Source organism: Somniosus microcephalus, chromosome 4 (genome assembly GCF_052327205.1).
Source record: "Somniosus microcephalus isolate GS21.2 chromosome 4, FLI_Smic_1.0, whole genome shotgun sequence".
In the NCBI taxonomy this organism is placed as follows: domain Eukaryota; kingdom Metazoa; phylum Chordata; class Chondrichthyes; order Squaliformes; family Somniosidae; genus Somniosus; species Somniosus microcephalus.
In genome coordinates, this window is record NC_140990.1 from 344645372 (window position 1) to 344667594 (window position 22223).

The 22223-nt window shown below is 48.9% G+C and overlaps 1 protein-coding gene across 2 annotated transcripts in view; it reads left to right on the forward strand.

Annotated features, from left to right (window-relative positions):
- retreg2 (reticulophagy regulator family member 2) overlaps positions 1–22223 on the forward strand; it is a 69050-nt gene that overhangs the window by 41391 nt on the left and 5436 nt on the right. The window lies entirely within an intron of this gene.

Genomic DNA, 22223 nt, shown 5'->3' on the forward strand with positions numbered 1-22223 from the left:
ACTGGTCGTGCTGTACCGGCCCCGGGTCACCGGTCGCGCTGTACTGGCCCCGGGTCGCCGGTCGCGCTGTACTGGCCCCGGGTCGCCGGTCGCGCTGTACTGGCCCCGGGTCGCCGGTCGCGCTGTACTGGCCCCGGGTCGCCGGTCGCGCTGTACTGGCCCCGGGTCGCCGGTCGCGCTGTACTGGCCCCGGGTCGCCGGTCGCGCTGTACTGGCCCCGGGTCGCCGGTCGCGCTGTACTGGCCCCGGGTCGCCGGTCGCGCTGTACTGGTCGCCGGTCGCGCTGTACTGGCCCCGGGTCGCCGGTCGCGCTGTACTGGCCCCGGGTCGCCGGTCGCGCTGTACTGGCCCAGGGTCGCCGGTCGCGCTGTACTGGCCCCGGGTCGCCGGTCGCGCTGTCTGGGCCCTGGGTCGCCGGTCGCGCCGCCCCGGGTCGCCCGCCGCGCCGGCCCCGGGTCGCCGGTTGCGCCGCGCCGGCCCCGGGTCGCCGGTCACGCCGCGCCGGCCCCGGTCGCGCCGGCCCCAGGTCGCCGGTCGCGCCGCGCCGGCCCCAGGTCGCTGGCCCCGGGTCGCGCCGGGTCGCTGGTCGCACCGGGTCGCCCGCCGCGCCGGCGCGGCGTGCTGTACTAGCCCCAGAAATGTGCACAAGTTGACCTCACATCGAGAACAGTTCTGGTCTCCATATTATAAAAAGGATATAAAGGCACTGGAGAAGATGCAAAATAGATTTACTAGAATGATACCAAAGCTGAGCGGTTATACTTATCGGGAAAGATTGAACAGACTGGGCCTCTTTTATCTGGAAAAGAAAAGAGAAGACTGAGGTTTGGCCTTTAAGATTATGAAAGGGTTTGATAGGGCAGATGTAGAGAAGATGTTTCCACTTGCAGGAAGGACCAGAACTTGCGGCCATCAGTATAAGATGGTCACTAATAAATCCAATAGGGAATTCGGGAGAAAGTTCTTTACCCAGAGAGTGGTGAGAATGTGGAACTCGCTGCCACAGGGAGTGGTTGAGGAGAATAGGATGCATCTAAGGGGAAGCTGGATAAACACACGAGGGAGAAAGGAATCGAAGGATATGTTGATGAGGTTAGAGTTATACAGCACAGAAAGAGGCCCTTCGGCCCATCGTGTCCGCGCCGGCCATCAAGCCCTGTCTAATCTAATCCCATATTCCAGCATTTGGTCCGTAGCCTTGTATGCTCTGGCATTTCAAGTGCTCATCCAAATGCTTCTTAAATGTTGTGAGGGTTCCTGCCTCCACAACCCTTTCAGGCAGTGAGTTCCAGACTCCAACCACCCTCTGGGTGAAAAAGTTCTTTCTCAAATCCCCTCTAAACCTCCCGCCCTTTACCTTGAATCTATGCCCCCTTGTTATTGACCCTTCTACTAAGGGAAAAAGCTCCTCAGCATCCATCCTATCTATGCCCCTCATAATTTTGTACACCTCAATCATGTCCCCCCTCAGCCTCCTCTGCTCCAAGGAAAACAATCCCAATCTGCCCAGTCTCTCTTCATAGCTGAAGTGCTCCAGCCCTGGTAACATCCTGGTGAATCTCCTCTGCACCCTCTCCAAAGCTATCACATCCTTCCTGTAGTGTGGCGACCAGAACTGCACACAATATTCCAGCTGTGGCCTAACCAGTGTTTTATACAGCTCCATCATAACCTCCTTGCTCTTATATTCTATGCCTCGGCTAATGAAGGCAAGTATCCCATATGCCTTTTTTACCACCTTATCCACCTGTTCCGCCACCTTCAGGGATCTGTGTACTTGCACACCCAGATCCCTCTGACCCTCCGTCTTGCCTAGGGTCTTACCATTCATTGTGTATTCCCTTGCCTTGTTAGTCCCCCCAAAGTGCATCACCTTGCACTTTTCCGGGTTAAATTCCATTTGCCACTGTTCCGCCCATCTGACCAACCCATCTATATCGTCCTGCAGACTGAGACTACCCTCCTCGCTATTTACCACCCTACCAATTTTTGTATCATCCGCAAACTTACTGATCATACCTTTTACATTCATATCCAAGTCATTAATGTAAACCACAAACAGCAAGGGACCCAGCACCGATCCCTGTGGTACCCCACTGGCCACAGGCTTCCAGTCACAAAAACAGCCTTCGACCATCACCCTCTGCCTTCTGCCACTAAGCCAGTTTTGTATCCAATGTGCCAAGGCACCCTGGATTCCATGGGCTCTTACCTTCTTGACCAGTCTCCTGTGCAGGACTTTATCGAAGGCCTTACTGAAATCCATGTATACCACATCCACTGCGTTAGATAAAGAAGAGTGGGAGGAGGCTCGTGTAGAGCATTAACACCGGCATAGATCAGTTGGGCCGAATGGCACGTTCCTCTGTAAATTTGATCTAATATCAGGCCGGGGCGCACAGCCGCCAATCAGGGCCCGGTAGACATAGAGACGATGTTCCCACTTGCAGGCGAGACCAGAACTATAAGATAGTCAATAACAATGATTTCTCTAATTTTTTTTGGTCCACGCGACTCCTTTAAGGGGCTGTGCAAACCATTCAAAAATCCCCGCATGTGCGTTTTTTGCATTTAAAAGCCGGTGAGAGGGCCACACAGCTTAAAGGGAACTTTGGTCTCTAATAAATCCAATAGGGAATTCAGGAGAAAGTTCTTTACCCAGAGAGTGGTGAGAATGTGGAACTTGCTGCCACAGGGAGTGGTTGAGGCGAATTGAGACGTATTTAAAGGGAAGCTAGATAAACACACGAGGGAGAAAGGAATAGAAGGATATGGTGATGGGGTGAGATGGAGAGGGGTGGGAGGAGGCTCGTGTGGAGCACAAACACCGGCACGGACCAGTTGGGCCGAATGGCCTGTTTCTGGGCTGTAAACACTAACACCGAAAGAAGACACATGGAACACCTTTGAAGGTATAAAGCTGAGCATGCTGGATAAATACATTCCCAACAAGCTCCATCTGAGAAAATGTGATTGTAAATGGATAAAGAGGTAAAATGACCTGTAAAAATCCTGCAGATTGTCATGGCTGGAACTCGTGGGGATAAAGTGCATTAAAAAGTGGTCAGAGGGTGAAAGAAGCACAACAGTGGAGGCTAAATCTAACAGCAAAGCAAGCTTTCATTATCACAAGAGTAAGAGGGGGACTATCAACTGGCTTCAAACTGAGGAGCACAGAAAAGTGAATATTCTGACTGAAGACTTCCTGCAGGTATCACAAGGGAGGTCATGAGTAACATACCCCTGAGAGACACATCCCGATAGACAATGGGTATCCCAGACAGGATAACCGCTCAAGAGAAATAAATGTCCAGAGTTCTGTGAGAGACGAGGGAGGAGAGCTGTGGGGCCCTGACCCCATCATTATGAGGAAGACACTGGAGATCTCAGTAGATTGGAAACAGGCTAATGTGGTATGGACAGGGGCATCCACTCCGTGCAAAATAATGGAATCCATTATCAGGAGTAAGATGAGGATTATCAGTACAACTCCGAGGATGGTGAACCTGTGGAATTCTCTACCACAGAAGGCGGTGGAGGCCAAGTCACTGAATATATTTAAGAAGGAGATAGATAGATTTCTAGACACAAAAGGCATCAAGGGGTATGGGGAGAGAGTGCAGGAATGTGGTATTAAGATAGAGGATCAGCCATGATCATATTGAATGGCGGAGCAGGCTCGAATGACCGACTCCTGCTCCTATTTTTCTATGTTTCTACAACAATAACCCAGTTAACAGCATGGTTTAGGAAAGGGAAGGCCGTGCCTGACCAACCGATGACAACAAGTAACTGGGAATCCCTGTGACTTGTTGAACCTCGTTAGAGGAGGAATGTCAGTGGGGGGAGGGCCAGGGCTTCTGGAAGGGGAGGGGAATTATGCTGAGTTCAAGTGTGGGGGGGGTGGCCTAGGGCTCGGTGTTTTGGGGGGGGGGGGGTCGGGGTCCTAGGGCTCGGTGTTTGGGTGGGGGGGGGGTCGGGGTCCCAGGGCTCAGTGTTTTTGGGGGGGGGGTCGGGGTCCTAGGGCTCGGTGTTTGGGTGGGGGGGGGGGTCGGGGTCCCAGGGCTCAGTGTTTTGGGGGGGGGTCGGGGTCCCAGGGCTCGGTGTTTTGGGGGGGGGGGGGGGACCAGGGCTCGGTGTTTGGGGGGGGGTCCCTTGGGCTCGGTGTTTTGGGGGGGGTTCCCAGGGCTCAGTGTTTGGGGGGGGGGCCCAGGGCTCGGTGTTTGGGGGGGGGGAACCCACGGCTCGGTGTTTGGGGGGGGGGCCCAGGGCTCGGTGTTTTGGGGGGGGGGGGAACCCACGGCTCGGTGTTTGGGGGGGACGGGGACCCAGGGCTCGGTGTTTGGGGGGGGTCCCAGGGCTCGGTGTTTTGGGGGTGGCTCCCACGGCTCGGTGTTTGGGGGTTCCACGGCTCAGTGTTTTGGCGGTGGGGGGGGTCCCACGGCTCGGTGTTTGGGGGGGTGTCCCACAGCTCTGTGTTCGGGGGGTCCCAGGGCTCGGTGTTTGGGGGTCCCACGGCTCAGTGTTTGGGGCGGGGACGGTCCCACGGCTTGGTGTTTGGGGCGGGGGCAGTCCCACGGCTCGGTGTTTGGGGGGGGGGCCATGGCTCGGTGTTTGCGGGGGGGGGGGTCCCACGGTTCGGTGTTTGGGGGTCCCAGGGCTCGGTGTTTGGGGGTCCCACGGCTCGGTGTTTTGGGGGGGGTCCCACGGCTCGGTGTTTGGTGGGGGGGTTTAGGGTCCCAGGGCTCGGTGTTTGGGGGTCCCACGGCTCGGTGTTTGGGGGGGGGTCCCACGGCTCGGTGTTTGGTGGGGGGTTCAGGGTCCCAGGGCTCGGTGTTTGGGGGTCCCATGGCTCGGTGTTTGGGGGGGGGGGTCCCACGGTTCGGTGTTTGGGGGTCCCAGGGCTCGGTGTTTGGGGGGTCCCACGGCTCGGTGTTTGCGGGGGAGTCCCAGGGCTCGGTGTTTGGGGGCGGGGGGTCCCACGGCTCGGTGTTTGGGGGGGGGTCCCACGGCTCGGTGTTTGGGGGTGGGGGGTCCCAGGGCTCGGTGTTTGGGGGGGGGGGTCCCCACGGCTCGGTGTTTGGCGGGGGTGGTCCTAGGGCTCGGTGTTTGGGGGGGGGTCCCACGGCTCGGTGTTTGGGGGGGTCCCAGGGCTCGGTGTTTGGGGGGTCCCAGGGCTCAGTGTTTGGGGGGTCCCAGGGCTCGGTGTTTGGGGGGGTCCCAGGGCTCGGTGTTTGGGGGGTCCCAGGGCTCGGTGTTTGGGGGGTCCCAGGGCTCGGTGTTTGGGGGGTCCCACGGCTCGGTGTTTGGGGGTGGGGGGATCTCAGTGTTTGGGGGGGGGTCCCACAGCTCGATGTTTGGGGGTGGGGGGTCCCAGGGCTCGGTGTTTGGGAGGGTCCCAGGGCTCGGTGTTTGGGAGGGTCCCAGGGCTCAGTGTTTGGGGGTCCCACGGCTCGGTGTTTGGGGGGTGGGGGGGGTTCCCAGGGCTCGGTGTTTGGGGGGTCCCAGGGCTCGGTGTTTGGGGGGTCCCAGGGCTCGGTGTTTGGGGGTCCCACGGCTCGGTGTTTGGGGGGGGAAATAGTGACCCACGGCTCTGTGTTGTGGCCACAATTGTTTCTTCTTTTCATCGATGAGCTGGATTGAGAAGCTCAATACAAGTGGCCTGATTATCTAAAATTACAGAGAGACATTGAAAGATTGAGAGTGGGCAAAACTGAGACAGATAGTTTTCAATGCATGTAAGTTCCGTTCCATTCGCAAGTCCTCGGATAAGGACGCAGTCCATGCCCACATGCAGCAAGACCTGGACGACATTCAGGATTGGGCTGAGAAGTGGCAGGTAACATTCGCGCCTCACAAGTGATAGGTAATGACTATCTCCCAACAAGAGCGAATCTACCCACAGCCCCTTGACATTCAACAGCATTACCATTGCCAAATGCCCCACCATTAACACCCTGGGGGGTCACCATTGACCAGACACTTAACTAGACCAGCCACATAAATACTGTGGCTACAACAGCAGGTCAGAGGCTGGGTATTCTACGGCTGGTGTTTCACCTCCTGACTCCCCAAAGCCTTTCCACCATCTACAAGGCACAAGTAAGGAGTGTGATGGAATACTCTCCACTTGCCTGGATGAGTGCAGCTCCAACAACACTCAAGAAGCTCGACACCATTCAGGACAAAGCAGCCCGCTTGATCGGCACCCCATCCACCACCTTAAACATTCACTCCCTCCACCACCGGCGCACCGTGGCTGCAGTGTGGACCATCTACAAGATGCACTGCAGCACCTCCCAAACCCGCGACCTCTTCCGCCTAGAAGGACATGGGCAGCAGGCACATGGGAACACCATCACCTCCAAGTTCCCCTCCAAGTCTCACCATCCTGACTTGGAAATATATCGACCGTTTCTTCATCGTCGCTGGGTCAAAATCCTGGAACTCTCTCCCTAACAGCACTGTGGGAGTACCTTCACCGCATGGACCGCAGCAGTTCAAGAAGGCAGCTCACCACCACCTTCTCAGGGGCATTAGGGATGGCCAATAAATGCTGGCCTTGTCAGCAACACCCACATCCCAGGAACGAATTTATTTAAAAAAGTGTCATCCGCTTTGGTCTTACGAAGAAGCGATTCGAGCAATGTTCCCTGTTTTGTTTTTTTGGTGCGCAGTCCCTTTAACTGGCTGCGCGCCCATTCAATTTTTCACGCATGCGAGGTTATTTCCATTGTAAAGCTGGTGAGCGGCTTGCCTGGGACCTCCAGACCGCTGTGCAGCTTAGCAGGAACTTTGGATCCGAGTATTATTTAAATGGTGAAAAGCTAAGAACAGTGGAAGCCCAAAGTGATTTCATGGAAAGAATCGTAGAATCATAGACATTTACAGCACAGAAGGAGGCCATTCGGCCCATCGTGTCTGTGCCGGCAGAAAAAGAGCTCGCCAGCCTAATCCCACTTTCCAGCACTTGGTCCGTAGCCCTGTAGGTTACGGCATTTCGAGTCCATATCCAAGTACTGTTTAAATGTGATGAGGGTTTCTGCCTCAACCACCCTTTCAGGCAGTGAGTGCCAGACCCCCATCACCCTCTGGGTGAAAAAAGTTCTCCTTAACTCCTCTCTAATCTTTCTACCAATTACTTTAAATCTAAGTCCCCTGGTTATTGATCTCTCTGCTAAGGGAAACAGTTCCTTTCTATCCACTCTATCCAAGCCCCTCATAATTTTATACACCTCAATTAGGTTTTCCCTCAGCCTCCTCTGTTCCAAAGAAAACAACTCCAGCCTATCCAATCTTTCCTCAGCTAAAATTCTTCAGTCCTGGCAATATAAGAACATAAGAACGTAAATCTCCTCTCTAGCACAATCACATTGTTCTTGTAATGTGGCGACCAGAACTGTACCCTAGCTGTGGCCTAACTAGTGTTTTATACAGTTCCCTGCTTTGTCTCGGCTAATAAAGGAGAGTATCCCGTATGCCTTAACCACCTTACCTACCTGTCCTGCTATTTTCAGGGATCTGTGGACATGCCCTCCAAGGCCCCTCTGTTCCTCTACACTACTCAGTGTCCTACCATTTAATGTGTATTCCCTTTCCTTGTTAGCCCTCCCCAAATGCATTACCTCACACTTCTCCGGATTGAATTCCATTTGCCACTGTTCTGCCCACCTGACTGGTCCATTGATATCTTCCTGCAGTCTACAGCTTTCTTCCTCACTATCAACCACACGGCCAATTTTTGTATCATCTGCAAAGTTCGTAATCGTGTCCCCTACATTGAAGTCTAAATCATTGATATATACCACAAAAAGCAAAGGACCCAGTACTGAGCCCTGGGGAACCCCACTGGAAACAGCCTTCCAGGCACAAAAACACCCATCGACCATTACCCTTTGCTTCCTGACACTGAGCCATATTTGGATCCAACTTGACACTTTCCCTTGGATCCCATGGGCTTTTACTTTTCTGATCAGTCTACTGTTGGATCTAGTAATGGGGAATGAATCAGAGCAGATAAGAGAAGTAAAAGTAGAGGAACATCTAGGCAATAGTGACCATCATATAATATGCTTTAAGATCACTAAAATGTCAGGTACAAAAAAGAATCGCAGAAACCCCACAGTGCAGATAGAGGCCATTTCGGCCCATCGAGCCTGCACCGACACATATCCCACCTGATCCCCGTAACCCCTACATCAACACATATCCCACCCTATCCCCGTGTATTTAATCCCCCTAACACTAAGGGTCAATTTATCATAGCCAATCAACCTAACCCACACATCTTTGGACTGTGGGAGGAAACCAGAGCACCCGGAGGAAACCCACGTAAACACGGGGAGAATGTGCAAACTCCACACAGACAGTCACCCGAGGCCAGATTCGAACCCGGGCCCCTGGCGCTGTGAAGCAACAGTGCTAACCACTATGCCACCGTGCTACCCAATCAAAAAGGCTAATGAAATGTTAGCCTTTATAACTGGAGGGCAAGAGTATAAAGGGGAGGAAGATTTGTTACAGCTATACAAAGCCCTGTCTAGACCACATCTGGAGTACTGTCTACAGTTCTGGGCATCACACCTCAGAAAGGATAAGTTGGCCTTGGAAGGAGTGCAGTGCAGATTCACCAGAATGTTCCCAGGGCTCCAAGGGTTGGATTATGAGGAGAGATTACAATAACTGGGCCTGTATTCCCTGGAATATAGAAAGTTAAGGGGCGATTTGATTATGGTATTTAGGATTTTGAAAGGAATTGATAGGGTAGATGGAGAGAAACTTTTTCTGCTGGTGGGGGAGTCTCGGTCAAGGGGACATCACTTTAAAATCTGAGCCAGGACATCAGGAGAGAAGAAATGTGGAATAGGGGTAGTCTACAGACCACCTAATTTGGAATAGAGGAAGAAATATGCAAACAAATTAGGGAAATGAGTAAAATACATAGAATAATAATCATGGAGGATTTCAACTACCCTGATATTAATTGGCCAGAAGAGGTAGGTAATGGAGTTCCTACAATGTGGACAGGACTCCTTTCTAACCCAATATGTAATAAGCCCAACAAGGGAGGATTTGCTATTGGATCTAGTAATGGGGAATGAACCAGAGCAGATAAGAGAAGTAAAAGTAGGGGAACATCTAGGCAATAGTAACCATAATATAATGGTTACTATTGCCTAGATGCGGGACAAATATCCTTGCGGGGAGGTTTGCTAGCACTGTTCGGGGGGGTTTAAACTAAAATGGCAGGGGGTTGGGAACCTGAGCAGGGAGACAGGGGAAAGGAAAACAGGGATAAAAGCAAAAGATAGGAAGGAGAAAAACAAAAGTGGCAGTCAGAGAAATCAACGGTTTAAATCAAACGTGCCACAGTAAATAATAATTCTAATAGGTCTAAGAGCGTTAAAAAAACAAGCCTGAAGGCTTTGTGTCTTAATGCGAGGAGCATTTGTAATAAGGTGGACGAATTGGCTGCGCAAATAGAGGTAAACGAATATGATTTGGTTGGGATTACGGAAACGTGGCGCAAGGATGGCCAAGACTGGGAACTCAACATCCAGGGGTATTCGATATTCAGGAAAGATAGGCAAAAAGGTAAGGGAGGTGGGGTAGCATTACTGGTTAAAGAAGGGATTAATACAATTGTAATGAAGGATATTAGCTCTGATGATGTGGAATCTGTATGGGTAGAATTGAGAAATACTAAGGGGAAAAAAACATTAGTGGGAGTGGTATATAGACCTCCCAACAGTAAGGCGGAGGTTGGGGATGGCATGAAAAGGGAAATTAAAGAAGCGTGCAATAAGGGCACAGCAGTCATCATGGGTGACTTTAATCTACATATAGATTGGGCCAACCAAATTAGTAACAATACTGTGGAGGAGGAATTCCTGGAGTGTTTACAGGATGGTTTCCTGGACCAATATGTCGAGGAACCAACCAGAGATCAGGCCATCTTAGACTGGGTATTATGTAACGAGAAAGGATTAATTAGCAATCTTGTACGAGGCCCCTTGGGTCTGAGCGATCATAATATGATTGAATTCTTCATTAAGATGGAGAATGAAGTAGTTGACTCAGAGTCTAGGGTCCTCAATTTAAATAAAGGAAACTACGATGGTCTGAGGAGTGAGTTGGGTAGGATTGATTGGGGAATGGCACTCAAAGGGTTGACGGTGGATAGGCAATGGCAAACATTCAAAGACCGAATGGATGAGCTACAGAATTTGTTCATCCCAGTTTGGCATAAAAATAAAACAAAAAAGGTGACTCAACCGTGGCTAACAAGGGAAATTAGGGATAGCATAAGATCCAAGGAGACGACATATAAATTGGCCAGAAAAAGCAATAATCCTGAGGATTGGGAGCAGTTTAAGATTCAACAAAGGAGGACAAAGGGATTAATTAAGAAGGGGAAAATAGAATATGAGAGTAAGCTAGCAGGGAACATAAAAACTGACTGTAAAAGCTTTTATAGATATGTGAAGAGAAAAAGATTGGTGAAGTCAAGTGTAGGTCCCTTGCAGTCAGAATCAGGGGAATTTATAATGGGAAACAAAGAAATGGCAGACCAACTAAATTCATACTTTGGTTCTGTCTTCACAAAGGAGGACACAAATAACCTCCCAGAGATGCCGGTGAACAAAGGGCCTGATGAAAGGGTGGAACTGAAAGAAATCAGTATTTGTAGGGAAATGGTGTTAGGAAAATTGATGGGACTGAAGGCCGATAAATCCCCAGGGCCTGATAATCTACATCCCAGGGTACTTAAGGAAGTGGCCCTAGAAATAGTAGATGCATTGCTGGTCATCTTCCAGAACTCGATAGATTCTGGAACAGTACCCATGGATTGGAGGGTAGCTAATGTTACCCCACTATTCAAAAAAGGTGGTAGAGAAAAAGCGGGGAATTATAGACCGGTAAGCCTGACATCGGTAGTGGGGAAAATGCTAGAATCTATTATAAAAGATGTAATAGCAGAGCACTTGGTAAGCAGTGACAGGATCAGACAAAGTCAACATGGATTTACAAAAGGTAAATCATGCTTGACTAATCTACTGGAATTTTTTGAGGATGTAACTGGTAAAATGGATAAGGGAGAACCAGTGAATGTGGTGTATTTGGACTTTCAGAAGGCTTGCGATAAGGTCCCACATAAGAGATTAGCGTGCAAAATTAAGGCACATGGGATTGGGGGCAAGGTATTGACTTGGATAGAGAACTGGTTGGCGGACAGAAGGCAGAGAATTGGAATAAACGGGTCGTTTTCCGAGTGGCAGGCAGTGACTAGTGGGGTACCGCAAGGATCGATCCTAGGACCCCAGCTGTTCGCAATATATATTAATGATCTGGACGAGGGAATTGGATGTAATATCTCCAAATTTGCAGACGACACAAAGCTGGGTGGGAGGGTAAGCTGTGAGGAGGATGTCGAGAAACTCCAGTACGATTTGGACAGATTGGGTGATTGGGCAGAAACATGGCAAATGCACTAATGTGGATAAATGTGAGGTTATCCACTTTGGTGGCAAAAACAGGAAGGTAGATTATTATTTGAATGGCAATAGATTGGGCGAAGGGGAAGTGCAAAAAGACCTGGGTGTTCTTGTGCACCAGTCGCTGAAGGTAAGCATGCAGGTGCAGCAGGCGGTTAAGAAGGCAAATGGTATGTTGGCCTTCGTAGCAAGAGGGTTCGAGTACAGGAACAAGGATGCTACAGCACGGTGGCATAGTGGTTAGCACTGTTGCCTCACAGCGCCAGGGACCCAGGTTCGAATCCGGCCTCGGGTGACTGTCTGTGTGGAGTTTGCACATTCTCCCCGTGTTTGCGTGGGTTTCCTCCGGGTGCTCCGGTTTCCTCCCACAGTCCAAAGATGTGTGGGTTAGGTTGATTGGCTATGATAAAATTGACCCTTAGTGTTAGGGGGATTAAATACGTGGGGTTACGGGGATAGGGTGGGATATGTGTTGGTGCAGGGGTTACGGGGTTCGGGTGGGATATGTGTCGGTGCAGGCTTGATGGGCCGAATGGCCTCTATCTGCACTGTGAGGTTTCTGTGATTTCTGTGAGTTGTACAGGGCCTTGGTGAGACCGCACCTTGAGTATTGTGCGCAGTTTTGGTCGCCTTACCTGAGGAAGGACGTTCTTGCCATGGAAGGAGTGCAGCGAAGATTCACCAGGCTGATACCTGGGATGGCAGGAATGACGTATGAGGAGAGATTGTGTCGATTGGGCTTATACTCACTGGAGTTTAGACGATTGAGAGGGGATCTCATCGAAACCTATAAAATTCTGTCAGGCCTGGACAGACTAGATGCAGGAAGGATGTTTATGATGGCCGGGGAGTCCAGAACCAGGGGTCATAGTCTAAGGATAAGGGGTAAGCCATTTAGGACTGAAATGAGGAGGAATTTCTTCACCCAGAGAGTGGTGAACCTGTGGAATTCTCTGCCACAGAGGGCGGTGGAGGCCAGTTCATTAAATATATTCAAAAAGGAGTTGGATATATTTCTTAAGGTTAAAGGGATCAAGGGATATGGGGAGAAGGCAGGGACAGGGTACTGAATTTGGATGATCAGCCATGATCTCATTGAATGGCGGAGCAGCCTTGAAGGGCCGAATGGCCTACTCCTGCTCCTATCTTCTATGTTTCTAATAAGCTTTAAGATAATAATTGAGAAGGACGAAAGTATGACGAAGACCAGGGTAATAGATTGGAAAAAAGCCAATTTTTGCACGGCTGAGAATAGAACTTGGGAAAATAAAATGGACAACAATATTGGCAAATTATGTAGAACAGCAATGGAAAATATTTAAAATGGTGTTCAACAGAGTCCAGGAAAAATATATTCTGCTAAAAAACAAGAACCAGCTAAATACTAATGAGACACCATGGATGAATAAAGACATAAGGGGAAAAATTGAGGGTAAGGAATGAGGCATAGATGAAGTACATGGACAGCAGGGGCGAGCATGATAAGGGAGAATACGAAGCGATTAGGAGAGAAGTGGAAAAAAAGTTAGAAAGGCAAAGAGGAACTATGAAATTAAATTATCAAGGCACATAAAATAGTCAAATATTTTACATAGACAAATAAAAAAAGGAAGGTCAGGCTGGGAATAGGGCCACTCAGGGATGACCAGGATAATATCACAGGCAGTGCGAGAGAGATGGCGGAAATATTAAATAATTACTGAGGATGACTACAACAAATTACAAGAAGACATTAATGAACTTGAAGAATGGGCTATGAAATTGAACAGATAAATGTCAGTTATATTTTGGTAAGAAAAATAGGGAGATCACATATTACTGGGAAAATATGAAACTAAATGGGGTATAAGTGCAACGCGATCTGGGAGTACAAATACACAAATCACTAAAAGCTGCAACACAGGTTAACAAGGCCATAAAAAACCGAGCACTTGGGTTTATTTCTAGAGGGATTGAATTGAAAAGTAGGATGGTTATGCTAAACCTGTATTGAGCCTTGGCTAGACCGCACTTGGAGCACTGCGTACAGTGCTGGTCGCCATATTATAAAAAGGATATAGAGGCACTGGAGAGGGTGCAGAGAAGATTTACAAGGAATGAACAAGCTGGTCTCTTTTTTTTGACAAGTTAAGACTGAGGGGTGACCTAATAGAGGTCTTTAAAATTATGAAAAGTTTTGATAGTGGATACAGAAAGAATGTTTCCACTTGTGAGGAAGAGCATAATTAGAGGCCATCAATATAAGATAATCACCAAGAAACCAAATAGGGAATTCAGAAGGAATTTCTTTATCCAGAGAGTGGTGAAAATGTGGAACTCGCTACCACAGGGAGTGGTTGAAGCGAATAGTTTAGATACATTTAAGGGGTGGTTAGATAAGCCTATGAGGGAGAAGGGAATTGAGGGTTACGCTGATAGATGAGGAGAGGAGGAGGCTCGAGTGGAGCACAGACTGGTTGGGCAGAATGGCTTGTTTCTGTGCTGTATATCCGATGTAATCTTATGAACTCAAAAAGCAGTAGATGCTAGCTCAATAATTTTAAATCTGAGCTTGATAGATTTTTGTTAGCCAAGGGTATTAAGGGATAGAAACATAGAAGATAGGAGCAGGAGTAGGCCATTCGGCCCCTTGAGCCTGCTCCGCCATTCAATGTGATCATGGCTGATCATCCAAATTCAGTACCCTGTCCCTGTCTTCACCCCATACCCCTTGATCCCTTTAGCCTTAAGAAATATATCCAACTCCTTCTTGAATATATTTAATGAATTGGCCTCTACTGTCTTCTGTGGTAGAGAATTCCACAGGTTCACCACTCTCTGGGTGAAGAAATTTCTCCTCATTACTATCCTAAATGGCTTACCCTTTATCCTTAGACTGTGACCCCCTGGTTCTGGACTTCCCGACCATTGGGAACATCCTTCCTGCATCTAGTCTGTCCAGTCCTGTCAGAATTTTATAAGTTTCAATGAGATCCCCCCTCATTCTGCTAAACTCCAGCGAGTACAAGCCCAATCGACCCAATCTCTCCTCATACGTCATTCCAGGTATCAGCCTGGTGAATCTTCGCTGAACTCCTTCCATGGCAAGAACATCCTTCCTCAGATAAGGCGACCAAAACTGCATATAATACTCAAGATGTGGTCTCACCAAGGCCCTGTACAACTGCAGCAAGACATCCTTGTTCCTGTACTCAAACCCTCTCGCTACGAAGGCCAACATACCATTTGCCTTCTTAACCGCCTGCTGCACCTGCATGCTTACCTTCAAGGACTGGTGTACAAGGACACCCAGGTCTCGTTGCACTTCCCCTTCTCCCAATCTATTGCCATTTAGATAATCTGCCTTCCTGTTTTTGCCACCAAAGTGGATAACCTCACATTTATCCACATTATATTGCATCTGCCATGTTTCTGCCCAATCACCCAACATGTCCAAATCATCCTGGAGTTTCTCAACATCCTCCTCACAGCACACACGCCCACCCAGCTTTGTGTCGTCTGCAAATTTGGAGATATTACATCTAGTTCCCTTGTCCAGATCATTTATATATATATATACTAGCTGGGGGAGCCCGGCTTTGCCAGGGCTGTTTTGGGCCGGGCGGTTTAAATCGAGTCCCAGGCTTTGGGGCCTGTCTGTCTGTCCCTGTGTGAATCTGCTGCCGGGCAACATTTCTACCTTTTTAATAGCTTCAAAGATGAAAGTGAAAGTACTTACATAACATTTACCAAAAACGTTTTATAATTTTTAAAAGAGATACTAACTTTTTCGAAGCTGGATTAGCAGAGTAGTTTGAGCTGGAAGTAGTGAAGCAATGGCTGCCCGATGCCTGAGTTGAAAAGCATTAGTCCCGCCCACAGATGCAGCGATTGGCCAACCATCAGGCGACTGAACTGTTGGATTGGTCAATCGTGCCGGCACAGGATTGGTCGACCTTGACGTCAGTCAATCAATGCTACTTAGCAGATAATGAGTTTAATTTTGAAGGTTTTTTGCATAACGCGCGAACAATTTTTGTCCGGCCGAAACGTAAATACGCTTAGGACGGTTCTGGAATCGGCAGCTTTCTTTCGACGTAACGCACGTGTAGGTACGCTCTATAACTTTCGAGTTAATTCAAGACAGACAGACAGACGGAATGACAGACTGAAGTATCCTTTTATATAGAGATAGATATATACTGTGAATAGCTGGGGTCCAAGGACCGATCCTTGCGGTACCCCACTAGTCACTGCCTGCCATTCGGAAAAAGACCCGTTTATTCCAACTCTTTGCTTTCTGTCTGCCAACCAGTTCTCTATCCAAGTCAATACCTTGCCCCCAATCCCATGTGCCTTAACTTTACACGCTAATCTCTTATGCGGGACCTTATTGAAAGCCTTTTCAAAGTCCAAATATACCACATCCACTGGTTCTCCCTTATCTATTTTACCAGTTACATCCTCAAAAAATTCCAGTAGATTAGTCAAGCACGATTTACCTTTTGTAAATCCATGTTGACTTTGTCCGATCCTGTCACTGTTTTCCAAGTGCTCGTCTATTACATCCTTGATAATGGACTCTAGCATTTTCCCCACTACCGATGTCAGGCTTACCGGTCTGTAATTCCCCATTTTCTCCCTACCACCTTTTTTGAATAGTGGGGTAACATTAGCTACCCTCCAATCCATGGGTACTGTTCCAGATTCCATCGAATGTTGGAAGATGATCAGCAATGCATCTACTATTAAGAGTAAGGAGGTCTTGCTACAATTGTACAGGCCCTTGGTGAGACCACACCTGGAGTACTGTGCACAGTTTTGGTCTCCTTATCTAAGGAAGGATATACTTGCCTTGGAGGCAGTGCAACGAAGGTTCACTAGATTGATTCCTGGGATGAGAGGGCTGTCCTATGATGAGAGATTGTGTAGAATGGGCCGATACTCTCTGGAGTTTAGAAGAATGAGAGGTGATCTCATTGAAACATACAAGATTCTGAGGGGGATTGACAGGGTAGATGCTGAGAGGTTGTTTCCCCTGGCTGGAGTGTCTAGAACTGGGGGTCATAGTCTCAGGATAAGGGGTTGGCCATTTAAGACCGAGATGAGGAGGAATTTCTTCACTCAGAGGGTTGTGAATCTTTGGAATTCTCTGCCCTAGAGGGCTGTGGATGCTGAGTCTTTGAGTATATTCAAGACTGAGATAGATTTTTGGACTCATGGGGAATCAAGGGATATGGAGATCGGGCGTGTAGTGTATGTAACCGTTCCACCTTTAAGAGAACCGTTCTACCTTTAAGAGAACTATTTTAAGAGTTGCACTACTTTATCTTGGCTACTGTATACTGTAATACCGGTGGTGACCACACCAGTATATAAGTGCTGGGTAATGATTTATTGGGCAGTTCCGCCCTGACCTTCAACTAGTAAAGTCCTGTTAAAGTTTACTCTTGTGGTCTGTGAAGTAATTCTCAATATAACACACAGACTTAACAGTGGCGACGAGTTCGATCTTACCCTGCGGCAGAGATACATCCAAGGCAGTCTAACGGGCGTCGAGAAGAGGCATCCGCCCTCATCATTCTGCTGAGAGAAGACTCGGGTCTGCAGAGCAAAGGAAGAAGGAAGAATTCTGACACGAAGCCTTCCATCAGCAACAGGCAGTGATCATCCCTTCTATCACGGTGGTGGGTAAGCCGATCAGCGACGAGAGCAAGTCGGCCACGTTGACTGTGAGTAGGGGAGAAAATAACAAAAAAAAAACGGAGGATATAAGGGCGGAGAACTCGACCACGGCCGGGGAAAAGAGCCGGACAGGAGTCGGGGCCAGAGGCGCTGAGACTGGGGCAGCGTAAGGCACGGAAGCCGCGGTGAATGCAAACGCAGCCGGTGTGAGAGACCACAGTGAATGCAAACGCAGCCGGAGTGAGAGACCGGGCTGCAAGCGGGCTGGGAGACGCAACAGTGTCGAGAGCAAGCTCGACCGCGACCGGTGAAAAAGGCCGGGCAGCTACCGAGACCGCGAGGCGCAGCGACCGGGACAGCGAAAGGCGCGGGAGAAAAGAAATTTAAAAAAAAAAAACCGCGGAGAACTCAGCCGCAGCCGGGGGGGGAAGGACCGGACTGCAAGAGGGGCTGGGAGGCACGATTGAAAACTGCTGGGGAGAGCGAACGCAGCAATACGGCAATCGCCGTTACAGCCAGCGGGAGAGACAGAGCCCGAGTGAGCGGGAGAGACAGAGCCCGAGCGAGCGAGCGAGACTGAGTGAGCGGGAGAGAGAAGAGACCGAGCGAGCGAGGGAGACCGAGCGAGGGAGACCGAGCGAGGGAGACCGAGCGAGGGAGACCGAGACCGAGCGAGGGAGACCGTGCGAGCGAGGGAGACCGAGCGAGGGAGACCGAGACCGAGCGAGCGGGAGTGACAAGAGACAGCCAGCGGGTGAGAAAGGTGGACAGCTCCCCCCCTCTGTGGAGCCTCGCTGCCCAAACTGAAGCCGGCGCGCAGGCTGCGAACCCCGAAAGCCAGCGGTCGTCGCCCGAGGACAAAGCTTTACCCCTCCCGCCGAGGAAGAAACGCGGGAAGCCGCCATTTAGGCGGGGAAGAAGACAAGCGCGGGAAACCGCCATTTTTAAAAATAAAAAAAAAGTTAAAGAAAAATTTCTTTTTGTGTTCTCAAGATTGCGAGGATGCCTAAGCGTGGTAACATCAACGATTTCGATCCCGATGTGGAAGATTGGGCCACGTATGTAGAACGCATAGAGATTTATCGTAAGGCAAATAAAATATCAAAGAATGATAAAGTACTAACCTTACTAAACTCAATGGGTGCGAAGACATATGGGCTATTGAAGCATCTTCTATCACCAGCTAAACCGGCAGATCAGACTTTCGCTAATATTGTTGCTGTCCTGAAGAATCATTTGAACCCCACACCGCTGATGTTAGCGGAACGATTTAAATTTTATGCGAGAACGCAACTGAAAGAGGAAAGCAACGCGGAGTACTTAATTGAACTGCGTAAGCTAGCGAAATACTGTCAATTTGGGGAAAGACTGACAGAGGCACTGAGAGACAAATTCGTGTGCGGATTGTCGAAAGAAGGAACCCAAAAGCGGTTGCTTGAAGAGAATGATCTTACACTTGATAAGGCTGTCACTATTACAGCATTGCACGAAGCCGCAGCGAGAGGCACGGTGGAAATGCAGCTGAAGGCAGCGGTACTCGGCATAGATCAAATGGCTTTGGGTACAACGAAATGTTATCGTTGTGGGAAGACAACACACGATCAGAACCAATGCTGGTTTAAAAACCAGGAATGTAGAAAATGTGGCAAGCTTGGTCACATAGCTAAAGTATGCCGGTCAGGAAAGAAGACCAGCAACAAAAAGTCACCGCAGGAAAAGTGCAGAAAGGTACATAAGGTGGCTGAGAAGAGTTCGGATGAACAGAATTCGGATTCAGACTCCAACAGCCAGGAACTGGGTAGTCTGAGAATTCACAATGTGAGTAAGGAAGCTGACCGACAAACTATCTGGGTCACACTGCAGATAGCAGGAGTCCACGTGAAGATGGAATTGGACACCGGATCGGCGTTGACAGTCATGAATAAGCAAGATTACAAAAAGTTATTCACACATATTCCCCTATGGGATACGGAGATAGTATTGCAGACATACACGGGGCAAAGAGTATACCCCATCGGAAAGATAAAAGTCAAGGTGAGACACAAGGGCAAAGTACACCAAGGAATGGACATATATGTACTACCTGCGGGAGGTCCACCACTTCTGGGACGGGAGTGGATCAGGAAAATAAATATGGACTGGCACTCCCTAAAAGCAATAAAGAGTGAGAACTCGGTGAAGACAATCAGCTCAGACTCTGGAACTGATGATGGTAAGATCAGCCCATGTGCAAAAGACAAGTCTAAAATGGACTTGCAGACTAATGATGGAAAAACGAAGGAGTGCATAAATGCTTATGCTTCAGAGGAGAACAAAGTATCAGAACAGAATTCCACTGAACAGCAACAACATAGTTTGACAGAGAATTCTGAGTCTGTCCAGTCTACAGGCATGCACATTTCTGAGGAACACCGGGCTCGAACTCAACTCCATTTCAAACTACAACAGCAATTAGAACAAATGATTCGCCGTTTTGAGCAAGAGTTGAATGCAAAGAAAAAGTTCTTTGACACAGAGTTGGAGAAGACAGTTGAAAAGCTTCAGAGAGAGATGGCTGAGATGAGTAAGGATTCTCGGAGGTCAAGCCTTGATCTGCGGAAGGAGGTTGATGAGTACAAGGAAAAGAATCGCAATCAACTGACTGTCCTGCAGCAGCAACTGAAAACTAAAGCCCTGGAGGCTGAGAAATCTCAACTAATAACTAAGAAACTGCAGGATGAGATGCGGCAATTGCGAGAGGAGTTGGACGACTGTTACCACGAGCGAGATGAAGCAGTTGTGAAGTGCCAACAACTGAAGCAGAACGTCAATGACCTCGAGTTCGACCTTGAAAGTAAAACGCATTTAAAAGAGGATCGAATGCGGCAGGTCAAGCAAATGGAGGATAAATTGACAGAGATGGAGATGGAGCTGGATGAGGAGAGAAGCAATTCAGACCTTCTGACAGATCGCATCAGTGGAGACAGAGAACAGATTGAGCAGATGCGAGATGAACTTTTCCAGGAAAGAGCTGCAAGACAAGATCTGGAGTGTGACAAGATTTCATTAGAGAGACAGCACAAGGATCTGAAGAGCAGAATTGCATATAAGGAAGGAATTGTTACTCAGCTAGAGGCAAGAATCCAGGAACTGGAAGAACGCCTTGAAGCTGAGCAAGAAAGGGAATATGTCAAATTCATCGATCAGTTGAAAGCTAAGAAGAAAGAGCACCCTCTTGTGAGCAGTGTCAGCAGTCATAAGCCACTCAGAGAATTGGTGGCAGAGGCAAAAGCTGAAGTGAGGGAGGAAATAGAAGACCCTCTCGCTGACCTAGCTCTGGACGACCCCGAATATTACCACGACCTGTTCTGCCCAGCTTGTGGGAAAATCTTCCAAAGTGCAAAAACCATGAAGAATCACGAAAAGCCTAAGAAACACCGGGAGATGGTGGCGCTACTACGGCAACAACTGGAGGAAGAGGAGGAGGAACTGTGCATGCAGCTGGAAATAGAAGACAATAGAGAGGAAGCAGAAGATGATGATTCACCTGAACCATTATCCCCCCTACCAGGTCACGCACGTGGTCCCTCCGAACTGAGCCAAATCAGTCTGGAAGTAGAGAAACTTCCCAAGGTACTCGAGCCTTTAGAAGTCAGCAATGCTGGTTCTGAAGTTACGAAAGTTCAAGCTGTTAAGTCCAGTGAAGGACTAATAGATGAGTCACCCCAGCAACGAGAACCTACTACAAGTGGTGGAAGTATCAGTAGGAGAGCATTTTGGCGACAGTGACCATAATTCGGTGAAATTTAAGGTGGTCATGGAAAAAGACAAAGACGGCCCGGAAATAAGGGTTCTAAATTGGGGGAAGGCCGATTTTAATATGATAAGGCAGGATCTGGCCAAAGTGGACTGGGAGCAGCTACTTATAGGAAAATCCACATCAAAACAGTGGGAGACTTTCAGAAGGGAAATAGAGAGAGTACAACGCCAACATGTTCCTGTAAAGGTCAAGGGTGGGACCAACAAGCAAAGGGAACCTTGGATGACAAGGGAGATACAAAAATGCATTAGAAATAAAAGGGGGGCTTTTGGCAGTTACAAAAGACTAAAGACGGAAGAAGCCCTAGAGGAGTATAAAAAGTGCAGGGGCATACTTAAAAAAGAAATTAGGAGGGCGAGGAGGGGCCATGAAATAACACTGGCGAGCAAAATAAAGGAAAATCCTAAGATGTTTTATAAGTATATTAAGGGCAAGAGGATAACCAGGGAAAGGGTAGGGCCCATTAGGGACCAAAGTGGCAATCTGTGTGTAGAACCAGATGATGTAGGCGGGGTTTTAAATGAATTTTTTGCATCTGTGTTCACTATGGAGAAAGACGATGCAGACATAGAAATCGGGCAAGGGGATTGTGACATACTTGAACATATTAGCATCGAGAGGGAGGAGGTGCTAGCGGTTTTAGCAGGCCAAAAAGTCGATAAATCCCCAGGCCCGGACGAGATGTATCCCAGGTTGCTGTGGGAGGCAAAGGAGGAGATTGCAGGGGCTCTGACACAAATTTTCAGAACCTCTCTGGCCACAGGGGATGTACCAGAGGACTGGAGAACAGCTAATGTAGTACCATTATACAAGAAGGGTAGCAGGGATAAACCAGGGAATTACAGGCCAGTGAGCCTAACATCTGTGGTAGGGAAATTATTGGAAAAAATTCTGAGGGACAAAATTAGTCTCCACTTGGAGAGGCAAGGATTAATCGGGGATAGTCAGCATGGCTTTGTCAAGGGTAAATCATGTCTGACAAATCTGATTGAATTTTTCGAGGGGGTGACTAGGGAGGTGGATGAGGGAAATGCTGTGGATGTGGTTTACATGGACTTCAGTAAAGCTTTTGACAAAGTCCCGCATAGGAGACTGGTCAAGAAGGTAAGAGCCCATGGGATCCAGGGTGCCTTGGCGCGTTGGATCCTAAACTGGCTGAGTGGCAGGAGGCAGAGGGTGATGGTCGAAGGTTGCTTTTGTGACTGGAAGCCTGTGTCCAGTGGGGTACCTCAGGGATCGGTGCTGGGTCCCTTGTTGTTTGTGAT